The sequence below is a fragment of the Macaca nemestrina genome, chromosome 5 (genome assembly GCF_043159975.1).
Source record: "Macaca nemestrina isolate mMacNem1 chromosome 5, mMacNem.hap1, whole genome shotgun sequence".
NCBI classification, from domain to species: Eukaryota; Metazoa; Chordata; class Mammalia; order Primates; family Cercopithecidae; genus Macaca; species Macaca nemestrina.
The window spans coordinates 138013350-138032746 of NC_092129.1; the positions used below are offsets into that span (position 1 = coordinate 138013350).

At 46.8% G+C, this 19397-nt stretch overlaps 1 long non-coding RNA gene across 1 annotated transcript; it reads left to right on the plus strand.

Moving 5' to 3' along the window:
- The first annotated feature begins 6299 nt into the window (after positions 1-6299).
- Positions 6300-18067, plus strand: LOC139363178 (uncharacterized). Its single transcript, XR_011623125.1, has 3 exons — positions 6300-6427; positions 15435-15474; positions 17959-18067. It is a non-coding gene; the product is annotated as an uncharacterized lncRNA (long non-coding RNA).
- The last annotated feature ends 1330 nt before the right edge of the window (positions 18068-19397 follow it).

Consider the following 19397-nt stretch of genomic DNA (forward strand, 5'->3'; position numbering starts at 1 on the left):
TCTCCTAATGCCAGGAAAAAAAAAAAAACTTTCTATCAGGCACAAATGGAGTACTCACAATAAAAAATAACATCAAATGTATTATTCATGCTTGTCAGTTAGGAAGCAGTAGAGTGTAATGGTTAAAAATGCAGATTTGGAAGTAGACTTTAATTGAAATCCCAGCTCTGCCATTTATTAGGTCTCTGACTTTGCCAGTTTTCTTAAATTCTCTGAGCTCCAATTCTCTCAAATAGAGATGTACTTGTTTTCCATTGCTGCCTAACAAATTGCCACAAGCAGCAGCCTTAAAAAAGCCCATTTATTATCTCACAGTTTCTGTAGGTCAGAGTCCAGGCAGAGTCTTCTGCTCATGGATTTATAAGACTAGAATCAAGGTATTGGCCAGTCTGAGGAGGAATCTGCTTCCAAGCTCCATTCGGGTATTGGCAGAATTCAGCGTGTAGCAGCTGTGTGATTGAGGTCCTCATTTTCTTGCTGGCTGTTGGACTGGACTGCCCTCAGCTCCTTGCCATGTGGTCCCCTCCACAGGTAGTTCACAACACAATGGCTTACTTCTTCAAGCCAGAAGCGGAATCTCTCCCCCAGTCAGCTAAGATGAAGTCTTACATAACTTAACTGTGGATGCAACTATCCCATCTTTTTTTTTTTTTTTTTTTTTTGAGATGGAGTTTCACTCTTTTGCCCAGGCTGGAGTGCAGTGGCGCGATCTTGGCTCTCTGCAACCTCCGCCTTCTGGTTTCAAGCGATTCTCCTGCCTCAGCCTCCTAAGTAGCTGGGATTACAGGCATCTGCCACCATGCCCAGCTAATTTTTGTATTTTTAGTAGAGACGGGGTTTCACCATGTTGGCCAGGCTGGTCTCGAACTCCTGACCTCACGATCTGCCCGCCTCAGCCTCCTAAAGTGCTGGGATTACAGGCATGAGCCACCACGCCCAGTCTATCCCATCACTTTTGCCTTCTTGCCATGTTAATTAATGACTGGAGTGAAATTCCCTCCTATTCACAGGTCCTGCCCACACATTTGAGAGGAGTGCATTGATTATATAGGGTATGCATACCGGGGGCAGAACTCTTGGGGCCATCTTAAAATTCTGCTTATCACAAGAGATAATATTATCTATACCTTAGGGCTGCTATGGGGTTAAATAAGACACTGCATATAAAGTTCTTAGCTCAGTGCATGACCTTCAGAAAGCCTCAATAAATAATACTCATTGTCCCCACCATCAATGTCTGTGTCAGTGTGTTAGTTCATTCTTACATTGCTATAAAGGATTACCTGAGACTGGGTAATTTATAAAGAAAAGAGGTTTAATTGGCTCAGGCTTCTTCAGGCTGAGCCTGGTGTTCTACAAGCACAGCACCAATATCCGCTCGGCTTCTGGTGAGGCCTCAGGGGGCTTTTACTCATGGTGGAAGGCCAAGTGGGAACAGGCACATCACATGGTGAGATGGAGCAAGAAAGAGAGAAGGAGGAGGTCCTAGACTCTTGTAAACAACTGATTTCTCGTGAACTGAGTAGGAATTCACTCATCACCAAGGGAATGAGGCAAAGCCATTCATAAGGAATCCAGGGATCTGCCCCCACGATCCAACACCTCCCACAGGCCCCACCTCCAATATTGGATGTCACATTTCTAAATGAGATTTGGAGGGGACAAACATCTAAACCATATCCGTCAGGAAGAATAAAGGCCTCCCAAAGATGTCTACAGAACCCATGGATATGTCCTGCTGCATGGCAAAAGAGAATGAGGATTGCGAATGGAATGAAAGTTGCTAATCAGCTGACCTTAAAATATGGGTGCCCTCTGGATTAGCTCCTTGTGTTATCACAAGGGCCCTTCAAGGTAGAAGAGGGAGGCAGAAGAGGATTCAGAACCAGAGAGATGGCGGCATGAAAAGACTTGGCCCACTATGGCCGGTTTTGAAGATGTTAGAAGACCATGAGCCAAGGAACATGAGTGCCTCTAGAAGCTGGAAAGGGCAAGGAATAGATTCCTCCCTAGAGCCTCTGGAAAGGAGCTAAGCCCTGCTGTCACTTTGATTTTAGCCCAGTGAGACCCATTTCTGGTCTATATGACCTCCAGAACTATAATGCAATAAAATGGTGGTGTTTTAAGCCATTGCGTTTGTAGCAATTTGTTACAGCATCTTTAGAAAACAAATACAATATATTTTATTGGGGCTGAAGAAAAGATGAAAATGACAGCATTCAGGGCTGACCCGAAAGTGATTCACTGATCGCTTATAAAAGCTGGTTGCAAAAGTTTGAAGTGAAAAATCTGAAATAGAGTAAATGACAGTCTTCCTGTGTCCAATCTGCTTGGTCTGAGTGTACATGGTGTGAGGCCTCAAAGGAGGAAAACGGATGGAACACAGGTGTCATAGGGAGCGGCAGGTCCCACAGAGTGCAGTGGAGAATCAGGAGCTGAAAGACAATGTGCTGTGGGCATATGGCTTGGGGGGATGCCATGCTTGTTGGGAAATCACTGATGGACTGTCTTTGGAAGAGGATTTAGAAATGTTGTGTACAGGCACGAGGGGGATCTACTTGGGTGGGGAGCTGTTGGTGCTCAGCACTCAGCTCAGTGGAAGTAATTGCTTTCTGCATTGTATCATTCAGGAATAGATTCAACTGTGGATAACAGAGACCAGAGTCAACAGTGGCTTTGACAGAAGTGTCTTTCTGTCATGGTAAATGGCTTCTGCAGCAGAGCAGGCCGGGGCTGGTTTGATGACTCCATGATGTCACAGACCCAGGCTCCTCCCACCTGATGCTGTGCCTCCCCAAGGTTGCTGCTGTGTCCCGCATGTTCCAAGATGGAGCAACATTGCATCCACATTCCAGGCTGCCGCCAAAGGGAAGGGCACAGCCTTTAAATTTACATCCCAGATGATGCATATACCACTTTTGCTCTCATCCCAATGACAAGAACTTCATCAGATGCCCTCACCAGGCTGCAAGGGAAACTGGGAAACTCACCCTTATTCTGGGTGGCCATGCAACCTGCTAAAACCTGAAGTTACCCGGGGAGAGGAGGGGAGAACTGATTGGGAGGCAACCAGCAGGCTTTGCACAGTGCTGCCTAGGTTACTTTGGAGACAGGTATTTTCCTCTCTGTAATAAACCTGCATGGTTTCAGCACTCCAGTAGCACCTGATGTCCTTTTGGGGACTGAACTTTTCTCCCATGGAATTGTTGAATGGGACTATTTATGGAGGTGCTGCTCTCCCGTAGCCAAGAGCCCTGTGATTCATTCCACCTCTAGCCTCAGGGAGAGACTGGTTTCTGTTATCCCCTCAAGCTGCCTAGTTCTTGCCCTTTCCCAGACCAGTTTTCAAACCTTTCCTTGTCTGTCCAAAAAACTTTCTTTCCGCTTAGATCAGTTAGCGTAGGTTTCTGTTGCTTGCAACCTATAACCCTTCACCAATAATACCCTCTCCCCTGAATCTTTAAGCAGAAGCTTGCAGTCTCAGGGCAGAACCAGAAGCAATCCTTGTAGGGCAGTGCACATTTTAGTATTACATTGGAGAATCAGAAAGCAAAACACTAAGTTAAATACCTTAAGCAAGATTTAGATTTTATCACTAAGACACTTAGGATAAGTAATTCCGAGTTGGTACAGGACACAATAATCCCATTAAGTGAGAGTCAGCAACTTTTTCTGAAAAGGCCAGATGGCAAATAGTTTAGGCTTTGGGAAGTTCCCATTCTCTTTGCAATTACTCCATTCTGCCATTGTAGTGCAAAAGTAGCCACAGATAATACATAAAGGAATGGGCATGGCTGTGTTCCAATAAAGCTTTATTGACAAATCAGATGACAAGCAAAATCTGACCTATGAGTCCTACTTTGCTGACGCCTGCCATTAAGGGCTCCTCTCTCTTGCTGCTATGCCTTAGCATAAGGCTTTTGTTATCATGTTTGTCTCGTCATTGTCACAGGTGAATACTCTACCTCTAGCATCATCTCCTTTTGAACAGTCTTGCTAGATTCCACCCACTGACTTCCACCTACATCTTATTGGCCCAAACTGTGTTGTATGGCTACCTCTATAAGCCAAAACAAAAGGGGGATATGTAGTTTTTAGAAGGATACTGAATAAACCCATGGTTCATCATGGAAAGAAGAAAGAACAGGAAGGAAAAAGGGAGGGAGGGAGATGGACTGGATAAAGCGTAGGCAATGAGCAGTGTGTACTACAGGCTGGGACTGTGTCTTGTTCTGTCTGGTGTCCCCACACCCAGCACAGTGCCAGGCACATGGGGAGGAGGAGGAGGAGGAGGATGGTCACCATTATTGAAGGCTTCACCATGAGCCAGGTGCTGGGCTAATTAGTTTCCATTCACTTTCTTATTTAACCTTAAAAACAGCCCTCTGGCATTGGTACCATTATTTTTCCAGGTTTACAAATTGTGGAGATTGAAGTTAAGCAACTTGCCCAAGGTCACTGTTAGGAAGTGGATGGCCAGGATTCAAATCTGCGTCTGTCTGACTTTGAGCCAGCCCGAAAAGCTGTGGGATGGCGAGGACATGGTTATGGAAAGACTGAGGCTGAACCAGATGACCCTGACAGCCTTCCACCCTGATCGGCTATGATAGCTACTGTTGCTTAAGCAAACTGAAATGAAGCCTCTCTGTGGTCTCCTTCTCATACTCAGGACTGGGCTCCAATTACTGTCCTTTCCAATTTCTCTCTCCCCAGTTATGCTGACCATATTTTCTGAAACAAAAATCAGAACACATTTGTCTGGCACTATCCTGACACGTGGTCTCCCAACACAGCTGGCTGTTTGAAATCAAGACTTTCTTGGAAACTGGGACACAGAGGCACCACCCAGGATGCCTGTGCCCCAGGGATGTGGGTCCCACCCAGCCCAGATAAAAGGACCAGGGACACTGTTTCTGACTCTTGTGTTCATTCAAGACTGAGAAGATGCGGGGTGGCTGTGGACATTTTGGAAGCTGCAGAACCTACAGTTTTTTCTGCCTCAAAGCAGAGGAATGGCAACCAGAAATCTGGAAAATTTGGATGTAGGGACCTCAGCTGTAGGGTGTGAGACCCTGTTTCACTGAGGCCAAGATTCTCAGAGAAATCAGAAGGTGAGAGCACCGTCATTCCATGCAGGTTCATGTTTGCCATCTAGGCCAGAGTTCTCTCTGGGGAGCCAGGAAGGAAACCCACAGAGACCAGTTTCAACAGGAGCTGGCCGGAATGGACTGGGTGGTTTAGACTCACTCAGCTTGCTGACCCCAGGAGTAGGAGTGAGGAGGGAGCCATGACTGCCTCTTTTCCTCTGTCAGAGTCCTCCTCTCCTTTAGAGACAAGCCCTCTTTGGCCCCAGCATGTCTCCAGGTTACTTCCATGTTGCCCCTGGTAAGCCCACCTCCTCCTGGAAGTCAACGGGACACAATGCCTCTCGCCCAGGAAACCCCTGCCATGATCTCAGCTGCCCTCCTCAGTAAGCACCTACCCTCACACTTACATTTATTCCATTCCAGGGAAACAGAGTCACAGGAGACTGAGTGGTCCCCTATTGTCACCCAGAGGAGGGGCTGGAAAATAAGGCCTGGTCTCCCTGACCCCACTCGAAAAGCAGGCCCACAGGTAGAGGAAAAGGCTTTCTAACCAGGGCACAAGAGATGCTCTTGTGAGGGTGGTGTGAGGACTAACGGGATCACCATAGCCCCAAAGGGCCATGATGCCTCAGAGCTTCTACTCACATGGCTCCTTTACATGGAACAATCTCCCCTAGAATAAAGGACCCTTGAGGAAGGGAAACCATATTGGGTGATTCAAAGACAGCTGCCCGGAGGATTTGCTAAGAAGATGCAATCAGGGGGCCTCAATGCACGTGAGGCATGCAGGAGCCAAGGGGCACCACGGTAGAGAAGTTGAAGGATTCCGGGTATCTAGACCATCACACATACAGAAAAGCGGCCAGCCCAGGAGAGAGGACCAGGTCTCCACGGCAAACTGTCAATGTGACAATTTTACAGGGCAAGGAGGGATAGGGTTTACTTCTAGCCTTGATATAAATTTTATCTGTGGAAAGAGGTTATATAGCAAGCATGGGGTCTGTAGCTGCCTACCTGGGTTCAGATCCCAGCTCTGCCACACACTGGCAAGATACAGAGCCTCTCTGTACTCCAGTGGGCTACTCTGTATGGCAGTTTCCTCATCTGTGAAATGGGCTGATGCGACAATGGACTGCGGTGTGGATGTTGCTCTACAGGACTACTGATGCCTGGTGAGCACTGAGGCAGCGCTTCCTATTATTACTCAGGCCAATATTCACAGCCACCAGCTTGGAGGACTCCAAGCCTGACGACATGACTGGCACAGAGCCAGGTACACACATTGTCTTCACGCTTCACACAGCCCTGCTGTCCACTGCTGAGAAGATCAAGGCTCAGAGGTAGGAAGACTTGCCCAAGGCCATCCAAATAGAAGCAACTGAGCAGGGATTGGACACCCGATTGTTTGGCTCAAGAACAAAAGCCAGCATACAAGATTTAATGGTAACTTTTAGGAGCAGGTTAGGGGGAACCAAAATCCCTCAATCTAAATTCATCTGCTTTTACCGTCTGTTTCTTGCTTCCCACCAGTGAAATGATACAGTGTAGAGAGAAGCAGCTCCCTGGGTACTTTGGGAATTAGAGCAATAAATTTTTTAAGCCAATCAAAACACTGGGACAGGTTCTTAGATTTTCCTTCTTGCCCCACCACATCATTGCCTTGCTGGGCCTATCTGGAAGTCTCATTCTCATAGCTGGGGAGAGGAACTATTGACGCCCAGACACACCCCTCTCTCAGGCAGGAGCCTGGGCCTGCCATGCAGTGCCTCATGCCATCTAAAAGGTGCCCTGCACCTCCTCTGCCTGCTGTCTGTCTGCTCTACTCCTCCCCTATGGATTCTGTCACTCATCTTGTGCAAAAGGCTTTATCAAATTCCACTTTTCTTCATATGAGAAACCTCCCTTTATTAGTATCCCTAAGACCTCTCCTGGAATCAGATGTGCTCTTGTCTGTCTCCACTTCTTCCTTTTTTCACCAGCCCTGCTCTCTTTCTCAACTGATTCATGATCCCTGCTAGTCCCAAGGTTCATCTCTGTGCAACCAGTCCTCAGAAGGCCTAAGTGTGAGGCCAAGTCTGAGACCCACACTCCCTGACAGCTCCCCTTTGGCCTGCCCTTGGCCCTGCTGGAGAGGCCCAAGATGGAAACATTTTAATCAGGTGATGGTGATCTTCAGTGAGGGCTTTGAAGGGGACGATATAGCCACATCCCATTCCCTTCCTGCTGTCAACCACATCTTCTCCCAAAGAGAGGCCCCTCCCCTCTTATTAGCAACTCTCAGTATTGCAACCTGCCCCCAGCAGAGGCCCTATAGCCTGAATTTGTTCTCTATAGCCAGAGTAAGCACCTCTGAAGCGAACCCAACAAATGGAAGTCATCGAACCCCAGGCCGTGAGAGCCATCCAACATGGAACCGGCCTGCAAGGAGGTTCTGACCTCCCCATCACCACAGAGTCTACAGGTCCATGAGAGAAAAGACCAGAGGTTTCAACTCCAGCCCACATATTAGAATCCCACTCATGCCCAGGCTCCACCACAGGGATACTGATGCCAACACCCAGGAGGGGCTCACGCACATGAATCCTCTTAAATGCCTCTCTAGCCTCACGCACATGAATCCTCTTAAATGCCTCTCTAACCACGGTTGAGAACCACCGGGTCAGACTGTCTTCATTAAAGGTCTCTGAGGGACTCACATTAGGAGATCATTAAATGTGTCTTGGTTCAGCCCACATTTACGGAGGACTGCTCTGTGGCATAAACCTGTCCCAAGGCACATGAGGGTAAACAAGGCATGTCCGTCAACCTCAGCAGCCACCTGCCAGCTCCCACCTGAGAGTGAACAACTGGAGTAAGACAATGGCCTCAGCCCCTTCCAAACTCAAGACCCAGGGTGCTGCACTGTGCCACTCTGGGGGCATCTTTCCTACCGTAGACCTTAGGGGTGTTTCCAAAGGGTGTCACCAACATACGCCAACAGGATGGAGTGTGTGATGCCTTGCAGCTGTGCCATCTGGATCTACTGCTGAGAGCACCTGCTTCATACTGAAGGCACCTAAAGAGCAAAGGAGAAAAGAATATTTGCTCAGTCTTCGGAAACCAGTGGATATCAATATGCCACTCCCTAACTGCAGTCCAGCTTTCTCTCACCTCACTCATTCCAAAAACATGAGTTGCTTGTTTTTTCCAACTAGATTGTGAGCTCTCCAATAGTATAAATTTTTTTTTTATTTGAGATGGAGTCTCACTGTTACCCAGGCTGGAGTGAGTGCAGGGGCGCAATCTCAGCTTGCTACCACCTCCGCTGCCTGGGTTCAAACAATTCTCGTGCCTCAGCCCCCCAGGGAGCTGGGACTACAGGCACTCACCACTATGCCCAGCTAAATTTTTTTGTATTTTTAGTACAGATGGGGTTTTGCCATGTTGACCAGGCTGGTCTTGAACTCCCGACCTCAGGTGATCCGCCTGCCTCAGCCTCCCAAAGTGCTGGGATTGCAGACGTGAGCCACCTTGTCCGGCCTTTAATAGCATTTTTATATTGAGGGTGAACATATGACTTATTGTCTGAGCCAGGGTGCTCCTAAGACTAAAAGGAGGCAGTAAGAATTACACCAGTACAACAGGTGCAAGCCAGGACTGCACCAAACAAGTAGGGCATGTGTTTCCCCAGTTTATGCTCCTTCTGCTTCCCCGCCATACATAGCACAAAGTTTTGCACATACGAAATATTGAGAACCATAAATATTTTTATTGCTTGATGAATTTACTTTCCTCTTATCAACTGATCCAAGTACAGAAACAACCGTTGTTTTGAGAGTGTTGTACTTTACAGCACCAGAGAAGGACGTAGCCTCATTAGGCTGTCTGCATTGAATTAATGTCCATGGTGAACAGAGCAAAACCATGTTCCTGGGTCCTTCGTCAACTGGAGAGCATAAGAAAATGGCATGCGTCAGACTCGCCCCAGCCCCAATGAATGTTCAAGTGAGCAAAGTGACTGCCCTGCCCTCCAACTTGGAGCATTTCCAGAGGATTATTAGGCCCTGTTCCTGATGTGTGGGCTGTGTTGGGGGAGGTGGAAGCACGATTTCCACTTCCCTTGGAGAACATCGAATAATAGGAGAGCACTGGAGGAATGACAAATGAATTATTCATGCCAGGAATTTTTGGACCAATGTGTACCTACCCTTGAACCCACTCTCAGTTGACCAAGACCGTGAACTCAGTGAGATTAAGGTCTTATCGCCTCTCTGAATTTCTCACTCCAGCTTCCACAGACTACTCTACACACTAGAAACTTCCTCCCCTGGGCCATCTCTCCCAGGCAGAGCCACAGATCTTTCCTGCACCTGCCTCCATATGGAAGGCAGCTGTCCGGGGTAACATGCGCTTTACCATGCCTGCCTTCTCCCCAAGAAAGCCTGCTTGGGTATGGTTGCCTGGTAGTGGGTAGGGTGGGCTGCCCTACACCTAGTGAGCTATTGCTTTTTGACAGGAGCCTTCTTGAGCCGAAGGCCCGTCTCCTACAAGAGAATTTCTATTTTAGGCCAAAGGGTAGTTGGGCCTTTTGGAGCTCTTAAAATTATATCCTACATAAGTGGACACTTCTCTGCTGACCCACAAAAACAGTGAGGATAGAGGCCAAACCCATCAGTAGGTGAAAAGTGGTACTCTGGGGCACTGGGTCGTGTACTTTGGTTTTGTTTGTGACTTGCTCACAGCCCAGTCTCTTGAAAACAGACCCGCTGTCATCCCTGCGGCTGGCATCTGTGTGATCGGTCCTGCCACAGACTCCGTCTGAAATGAAAGACGCCAGCATAGAGCCACGGAAGAGAATGGGCATCAGTCAGGGGTTTGCTCCCAGGTGAGGGGATTTGAGCACAGGCCTGTGGGCAGGTATCATGTTCCCCAGCAAGTCTAAAAAGGAAGGGAGGAAAGGAAATGCAATGGAAATGGCCAGCATCTCCAGAAGCTGGAGGGTTGAAAGGCAAGGACAGGGACGCAGCCCTTGTCTTTTCTGTTGGCTCTCTTCACAGCTGTTTTTATTTTACCAAATGTATTGGAATTAGAATGCTGATTAGAATTAGAATCTCAGTTTGAGCCTTCAAACAGGACTTTCTCTCATTAGGGGACTGCATCTCATCAGCTACTCAACAACAAACACATGGTTACCACTTGCCCGGACAGCAGTACCCCTTGCACATTGCAAATGTGTCCAGGGACTACGTCTTTCTGCCTGAAGTTGATTCTTCAGAAACCAGGAAAGCATTGGTCCTCAGCACCTCCCCAGAGCCCTAATTCCCTGAACCACCGACGATCACTTGCCACTCCTGGAACAGGACACCTTCAGCCCAACTTTCAGCTGTTCCTCTTTCCTGTTTCAGTGCCTTCCCCAGGTGCCGGACCTTCCTGGACACTGCCCTGTCCCTCAGACTCTTCTGGGGAGAGGTAACATTTGTTGAGCAGCTAGATGCCCCAGATACTCTGCTAAGCACCTCGCATTTACCATCACATTCAATCTCCATGACCCAAATGCAGAGAGAGAGGTAACTTCCTGGTCACCTAGATGGCTCTTGTAAGAATGAAAATTTTAAATAATCTGTTAGCGCCAAAGCCCATGCTCATCTTACATCCCTTCTCTCCTACTTTCCCCAACTCAAAACATAACTGTCAACCTTTCTAATCCTTTGAGTCTAGCTCTCTAATTTAAAAAGCCAATAAATTGGCCAGGCACGTGGCTCACGCCTGTAATCCCAGCATTTTGTGGAGCCAAGGCGGGCGGATCACGAGGTCAGGAGATTGAGACCATCCTGGCTAACAAGGTGAAACCCCATCTCTACTAAAAAATACAAAAAATTAGCTGGGCGTGGTGGCAGATGCCTGTAAGTCCCAGCTACTCCGGAGGATGAGGCAGGAGAATGGTGTGAACCCGGGAGGCGGAGCTTGCAGTGAGCCGAGATCACACCACTGCATCTCTAGCCTGGGCGGCAAAGCGAGACTCCATCTCAAAAAAAAAAAAAAAAAAAGTAAATAAATAATGAAATATATATATATATACACACACATACTTTTTTCTTTATCAGAAGCAATTTTCTTCTGATCAGAACAATGGTTACCTGTGGGAGATACATGAGGGAAGCTTCAGGGGTACTGGCAAATGTTTCACCTTTCTTTTTTTCTCTCTCTTCCTTTCTTTCCTTCTCTTTCTCCCTTTCTTTTAAGAGACAAGGTCTCACTCTGTCACCCAGGCTGAAGTGCAGTGGCACAATTATAGCACACTGCAGCCTAGAACTCCTAGGCTCAAGAGATCCTCCTGCCTTAGCCTCCCCAGGAGCTGGAAATACAGATGTGCACCACCACATCTAGCTAAACTTTTTTAAATTTTTTGTAAAGATGGGATCTTGCTCTGCTGCCCAGGTTGGTCTTGAACTGGTGGCTTCAAGGGGTCTTCTCATCTTCACCTCCCAAAGTACTCAGGTTTGTCTTGAACTCCTGGCCTCAAGTGATCCTCCCCACCTCAGCCTCCCAAAGTGCTGGGTTTACAGGCATGAACCACTATGCCTGGCCAATGTTCCGTTTCTTGGACTTGGTGGTGGTAACAAAGGAGTTGACTTTGTAACCATTCAGTAAGCTGTGCTTATATGTTTATGCATTTCCAGATGTATATTATTTCTTACAAAAAAAGAAAAAATTTGAAAGTGAAGACATTTCCCTAGCCTTTGAAGAGGTTGCAGTCTCCTTAGGGAGGGGGAGCTGAAGTGAGAGGGAAGAGAAGTGTTGAGAAGCCTGTCCATCCTCCCTTCTCTGTCCCTTCTGACCAACAGTCTCATCTGTCCCCACTGCACCTGCTTCCTGGGCCTTGCTGGACCACTGTCCTGCTCAGAGGCCTCCTCCTCCCCCACACCTTGCTTTTGCCCTCCCCTCCTGGTTTCTCTTCCTCCCCTCCTTCCCGCAGGCCTCCCTGGTAACCCACAGCCTCCGCGCCTGCCTCTGTCTTTCTATCTTTGTCCCAGATTGCCGACTTTCAGTTCTGGATACACAGATGGTGTTCTCTCCCCACCTCTGAGGTCCCCTCCCCTCGTCTCTTTTTCAATGTCTTGGTGACAGACCCTACCCTCTCCCCACAAACCCCAATCCAAACATCACCTGAGGTCAAAGCAAGTGAGCTTTGGCTCAGAGGGAGATGAGTGGGAACCAAGCAGGGCCCTTAGTTATTGCTGTTAATGTGAATGGCTAAAAATCAATGCAGATCTGGGAATGTTTCCATGTCCTGAAGGCCTTCCATCTGGAATAGAACTAGAACTGATGGAGAGGCAAAAAAGAAGTCTCAAACAAATGGAAAGTCAAGTTTTATAGGTCTTGGATAGGAAGACTCAATGTAAAAGAAAAAAAAAAAGAAAAAAAGGTCAATATTTCCTCAATGTTTTAATTTAATGAAATTCCAATAAAATACCAACGTATTTTTTTGAACTAGATTATCTGATTCTAAATTTCATATGGAAAAATAAGCAAATAAGAATAGCCTAGTCACCTTGAAAAAGAAGACAAATGGGGGAGTCCTGCACTACTAGACATGAAAACATATTCAATGTTCTGAAACAACTCTGACACTGGCGTATATATAGATTAACAGACGGCACAGAACAGAAATACCAGAAATACCAGAAATGTGCCCGAATAATACAAGATGGTGTTATGATAAAAGTGGCACTTCAAATTATTGGTTAAAAAAAAAAAGTCAATTATTCAATAGATGAGATCAGAATATCTTGGTAGCAAGCTAGACAAAAATAAGCTGGGACTCAATTAGAAACTTCAAAATTAATCAAAGACTTAAAAGATAATAAAACTATAAAAGTACTAGAAGATATGGGAGAATTCTTTTAAAACCTTGGCATAAAGAGGGTCTTTCTAATGACAGCCTATCCATATTATAAAAAGAAAGGCTGATTCAACTATAGGAAAATCAAAAACTTCTATGTGGCAAACAGATAACAAAAAACACCCAAGGAAAATGTTTTTAAAAAAGCAAACAAATGTGTCAAAATAGGAAGAAGCATTTGCAACTTATCTCATTGACAATGATCTGGTCTCTATAATAACTAGAAAGCTCCTAAAAAGTAATAGAAAAATGACTAACAACACAGTACAAAAATGGGCAAAAATAGAAACAGGTAATTTATATGTATATAAAAAGAATAACATAATCTCCTTTAAACATTTGAAAATTTCTCCAACCTCACCCAAGATATTAAAAATGTAAGATAAATCTTTTTCACTTTTCTCCTATCAATGATAAACGTCAGAAAGTTTGAACACCAACACATTCTATTGGTGAAACTGCGGAACACTGCACTCTCTGCCAGGCGCAGTGCTCATGCCTGTAGTCCCAGCCGTTTGGGAGGCTTATACAGGAGAGTTGCTTGAGCCCGGGAGTTGGAGACCAGCCTGCACAACACGGTCTCTACAAAATAAAAATTTTAAAAATTAGCTGTGCATGGCAGCACACTCCTGTAGTCTTAGCTACTAGGGAGGCTGATGTGGGAGGATTGTTTGAGACCAAGAGGTTGAGGCGGCAGTGAGCTGTGATCACACCACTACACTCCACCTGGGCAACAGGCTGTCTCAGAAAAAGTAAAAGAAAATTGCACCCTCATACTCTGCTGGTAGGGGGAAGAAATTACCACAACACACCCTGACAGAGGGCACTTTTGTATCATCAAAATGTAAAATGCATATACTCTTTGACCTAGCAATTCCACTTTTGGGTATATTTGAAAATATGCAAAGTGGCATATGTAGAGGATGTTCATTGCATTGTTATTTATAATAGCAAAACGTTGGAGACAACCAAAATGTCTATCAATGAGAAACTGGTTAAATAAATTACAGTACATCCTTACAGTACCATACATCTACTGAAATGACAGAGAATGATCTTGATATTCTTTAGTATTGTATAAAATACTTCCAAGTTGTATTAAGTGAAAAAAGCAAGATACAGTATAGTGTGTCAGTATTCATGAGAAAAACAAGGATAAAAATAATGCATATCTCAATTATCTTACCTAGTCAAAAAATAAAATCTGAATGGAAATAATGAACTAGTCACAGTGGGTGCCTATGAGGTGCAATGGGAACTGCACAGACAGAGGGCATGTGTGGGAGAGCATCCTCTTACTGTATATACCTTTAGATTTTTTTAATACTTTAACTATATATGTAATCTGTTCAAAAATAAAAAACAATACAGAAAGAGAAAAACAGAACCAGCATTTAAGTGGCATAAAGGATGTGGCTGGTAAATGTTCACATTTCAAAGAGGAGCTCAAAACCAGGTTGAGCAATGCCAGTCTGGGTGAATGAGGGCAGCTTTGGGGCACAGCATTTGTTTGACCATTTCCCTTCAACCATGTTTTATGCAGTCTCAGTGGTTTCATTACCACTTGCCTGCCTATCCAAAGCACCAGGTACATGAATCCCCAAAGACATTTGCGTGGTTCTACCTTCCTGGTGTTGTGGGCCTCACACAAGGGCACTCCCTCAACTCCAAAGGGTCCCAAGTCTGCCTTGAGGCTAAGGATATGGAGGGAGAAGGAGTCAAGATTCTCCTTAAAGCACTCCCTCCTTTCCTTTCTTCTCTCCCCACCTCGACCTGACCTCCTGCCTGGCTCTCTACACGAAGTGGGGGGCCCTCTTCATTTCACCCTTATTGCCACCTCTCCACTTGCACTTTACCTTCCACAGTGTCATCTGCTTCCTCTCTATCTAGTTACGTGACCTGGGGCAAGTCACTGCTACAGTTTGCCCACCTGTAAAATGGGAAAAATGGAAATGATCTCCTGGGGTTGTTAGGAAAAGCAAGTGATATTGGATAACTCCAGGAGCTGCATTGACATAAGCAATTGCATTAATCTAAGTAATTAGTCCTAGCAGCCACAAACATCCAAATCTCAGTGGCTTGGCACAATAAAGGTGGATTTCACCCTCAGGAAAATTCCAGTGCAGGTTAGGCAGCCTTTCTCCATCTTGCAGTCCAGCTATCTGGACCACATGGTCCCCAGGGTTCCTGCAACAGAGGAAGAGCGGTATGGAAAAGGCACACTGGTTTTTACCTGCCTCAACCCAGAAGCAACACACATCATTCAGTTCATGGTCCATTGGCCAGAACTAGCCCCCTGACTGACCTGAACACCACAGGAGGCTGGGGAGTCCAAGGGGCACCTGGAATATTTGGAGAGCTCTATCTCTGCCCCAGGTTTCTGCCACCACCCTCATCATATCACCCCCAACAGGCTGTGTACTTTGCCACCCACAAAAATGTCTGCTTAATTTTTCTCTCCCGAGGCCTGGGCAGCAGTCATGGAAAATGAAATGCTTCCAGTGGGTAAGTTCAAAGAGACCTCTTCACCCCACCAGCCCCATTTGCTAGCCTTCAGGATGTCAGCTTGTCACCTGCTGTCCCCTCCTCTCCAGCCCTTGGTTTGTTTTAACTGGGGTAAGGCACAGCCGGGAGTAGACTTGAGTGACCAGGTTTCACCAAGAACCAGGTCAGCAGGACAATGGTGTAGGGACCAGAGTGAGAGAGTGACTGGGTCTCTTTGACCCTCAACTCCCTTGATGCAGTGGCCATAGTCGTTTGGCATTTGTGTAGGACTGTGAGGTCCTGCAGGGCTTAAGATACCTTGTTTCATTTTCTCTTTCCCAGAAAACTCCAAGTGACTCCCATTAGGTGCAGGCTTTAGTCAGAACCCAGCCAGAGGAGCCAGGACAGGTTGGGGACAGGGCAGGCCCTTCCTTAGGCTGTCCCTGTCTCTGCCAAGGGCACTTTCCCATTTGGAGGCCAACAGTGTGGGTGAGAAACAAGAACCCAATATGTCAGATACAGCAGAGAAAGTCTGGGCAAATTCTGTCCCTCACACGCCCCCAGCTTCAGTCCTCACAGCCCCTCCTTCCCAGAATAGCCTTGGGAGGAGGAAAGAGATGGGTGGGGAAGGCAGCTTTCCCTCCTCCCTGGGCTGCAACTGCTGGCTGGCACCAGGACGGCAGCTGCTAGGGGCTGCTTCCTCTCCTGTGGACGGGGCGGTTTCTGTCAGCGAGTATGGGAAGACTGCCCTCCCTCCACATCTCAGGTGACCTCTCCGACCTCCTGTGGCCCAGACCACCTGGGCCCTGCAGGCCTCTGCAGACCCTTTTACTCTAACAGCGGAATGAATGAAATGGCTCCAGTCTCATCCCAGAGGAATGTGGAAAATGTTGCTTTGTTCCTAAGTTCCAGAGACTCCTGGGAGGTGTCCATCCTCAGGGCCTCCCTCCCAGGGCTACCCTCCCAGGGCTGTGGTCTTCTTTTAGGACCCCTCATGTGACTCCCCCAGCTCCTACTCCCTTCCTCAGCCTACCTTGAATCCCTGCCTGCTGTGGGTGGCAGATGAAGGTGAGATAATACCAGCCCAGGATACAACAGGAACCGACACCACATCCAGTATGAGCCCTCGCTGCTCCAGAGGTGCTGAATGCCAACACACACACACACACACTCAGTCACACAACACTCAAAGGAGTTTATTTATTTATTTATTTAAAGATGGGGTCTTGCTGTGTCACCCAGGCTGCAGTACAGTGGCATGATCATAGCTCTTTGCAGCCTTGCGCTCCCAATCTCAAGCGATCTTCCTGCCTCAGCCTCTTGAGTCACTGGGACTACAGGCGCTCACCACCACACCTGGCTGATTTTTTATTTTTTGTAGAGACAGGGTTTCCATATGTTGCCCAGGCTAGTCTTGAACTCTCGGCCTCAAGCAATCCCTCCAGCTCAGTCTCCCAAGTAGCTGGGATTCAGAGGAGTCTCTTGTGAGCTGTCCTTCCCCTTAGGCCAGGCTGCATCTGTTTTTCCTATCAGAGCTGCATCTCCATGACCACATCTTCTGTCCTTTCTAAGATTCCTTGCCCCCATCCTCTTACATGCCAAGGGAAGATTCCAAATTCCTGGGTTTGGGGGAGAGTTTTTGTTTGTTTTTTTAATTACCCAGAATGATAGCTCTCTCACGCATCACACAGAGGCAGACTAGCATGATGGTTCCGAGTACACAGGCCCCTGAGCCAGACTGCAGGGCTTCATATCTCAGCTCTGCCACCTGCTGGCCATATGACTTTGAGCAGGTTACTTAACCTCTGAGTTTCAGTTTCCTCATCTATAAAACCAAGGTAATGATATTACCTACTCCACAGGGCAACCACCCTTTGAGGATTCAATGATATAATGCACATAAGCCACCATAATAGGTTGGACAGCAGTCCCCCCCTCCAAAAGATATGTCCACATACTAATCCCTAGGACCTGTGAATGTGAACTTATTTGGAAAATGGGCCTTTGCAGATGAAGTTAAGGATATTGAAATGAGATCATCTTGGACTGTCTGAGTGGGCCCTAAATCCAGTGACAAGTGTCCTTATGACAGACACACAGAGAAAGCCATGTGAAGGCAGAGGCAGAAGGCGGGGGGCAGTGGCTCACACCTATATCCCAGCACTTGGGCAGGAGGGTCACTTGAGGCCAGGAGTTTGAGACCAGCCTGGCTAACAAGCCAAAACCCCATCTCTACTAAAAATACAAAAATTTAGCCAGGCATGGTGGCGTGCACCTGTAGCATCAGTTACTTGGGAGGCTGAGGCAGGAGAATCACTTGAACTCGGGAGGTGGAGGTTGCAGCGAGCTGGGATCGAGACACTGCATTCCAGCCTAGGTGACGGAGTGATGCTCTATCTCAAAAAAAAAAAAAAAAAAAGACAGAGGCAGAGATTGGAGTGATGCAGCCATGAGACAAGGAACGCCTGGAGCCAAGCTGAGAGAAACCTTCTGCTTTTCCCTTAGAGCTCCAGTGGGAGAATGGCCTTCAGGTCGGACAGTGGCCTGCCCACTCTTGAGTTTGGGCTTCCGGCCTCCAGAAATGTGAAGAATAAATGTCTGTTGTTTTAAGCCACCCAATGTGTGGTAATTTACTGTGGTAGCCTCAGGAATCTAACACTCCAACAGTGCTTGGCACATGGTAAATGTTCAATAAATGTTAGCAACCTTTATTATTGGCCCTGTTATTGGACCGAATTGTTATCTGAACCTAATTTTCGTTAAAAGTAATAATGATGGGGAAAAAAAAACCCACCAACTGTTTTGCTAAACTGAAGGGACATCTTCCCAGGTCTCACCCTTAGCAATATCAAGATACCTCCTAAAGCTTTGAAATTACATCGTTTTCAGAGCAAATCCTTAGATTGGGCTCCCTCCCTTGATCCCCAGGGGTTGGGCAGGATCTTCCTTCCTGTCACATGCCCAGGACCCTCCAGTCCATTTTTTGGTCTTGTATTTTTACTAATATAGAGCACATTCTTTGTGACAGGTGTTGAACCCAGCACAATCACATTATGTTTTCTCAGGAGCTCTTTGAGTTAGGTAGTTAACAGTATCAGAATCTGGAACACTAAATCCACTGTGAGTGTAGAACAAAAGTCACAAAACCCAGGTTTGGAAATGATCCCCTGTGGGTATTATTTTTCATGGGTGATGATACCGTAACTGCCCCTGCCCCTGCCCCTGCCCCTGCCCCTGCCGGCCTGGGAGAAGAGTAGAGACAGAAACCTGAACTGTCATTCCATCTCAGCCACTTGTGAGCTATGTGACTCTGAGCAACTCTCAGTTTTCTCATCTATGAAATGGGAATTCAGTCTCTGCTGTTCAGCACACAGGTCATTGGTGGTTGAGAATAAGAAATGATCTCATGTCTGTAACAATGTCTTCTTTTAAAAAGACAAAAAGTCTGTACTAGGTGGCTCACACCTGTAATCCCAGCACTTTGGGAGGCAGAGACGGGCGGATCACTTGAGGTCGGGAGTTTGAGACCAGCCTGGCCAACATGGTGAAACCCCGTCTCTACTAAAAATACAAAAATTAGCCAGGCATGGTGGTACATGCCTGTAATCCCAGCTACTCAGGAGGCTGAGGCATGAGAATTGCTTGAACTCAGAAGACGGAGGTTGCAGTAAGCCGAGATTGCACCACTACACTCCAGCCTGGGCAACAGAACAAGATTCCATCTCAAAAATAAATAAGTAAATAAATAAAATAATAAAAGAAAAAAGAAAAAAAGAGCAAGAGACACCCATTGCATCCATTTTAATGATATCACTTGCTCTGTCTCTGCTGCCATAAGAGTGTCCAAGGATGAAATTGCTCCTTGGAAAGGCTTAGAGATTCCAGGGTTCTCAGACCCCACAAGGAGCAGGAAATGGCACACAGAGCTGAAGGCAGGTCATGGG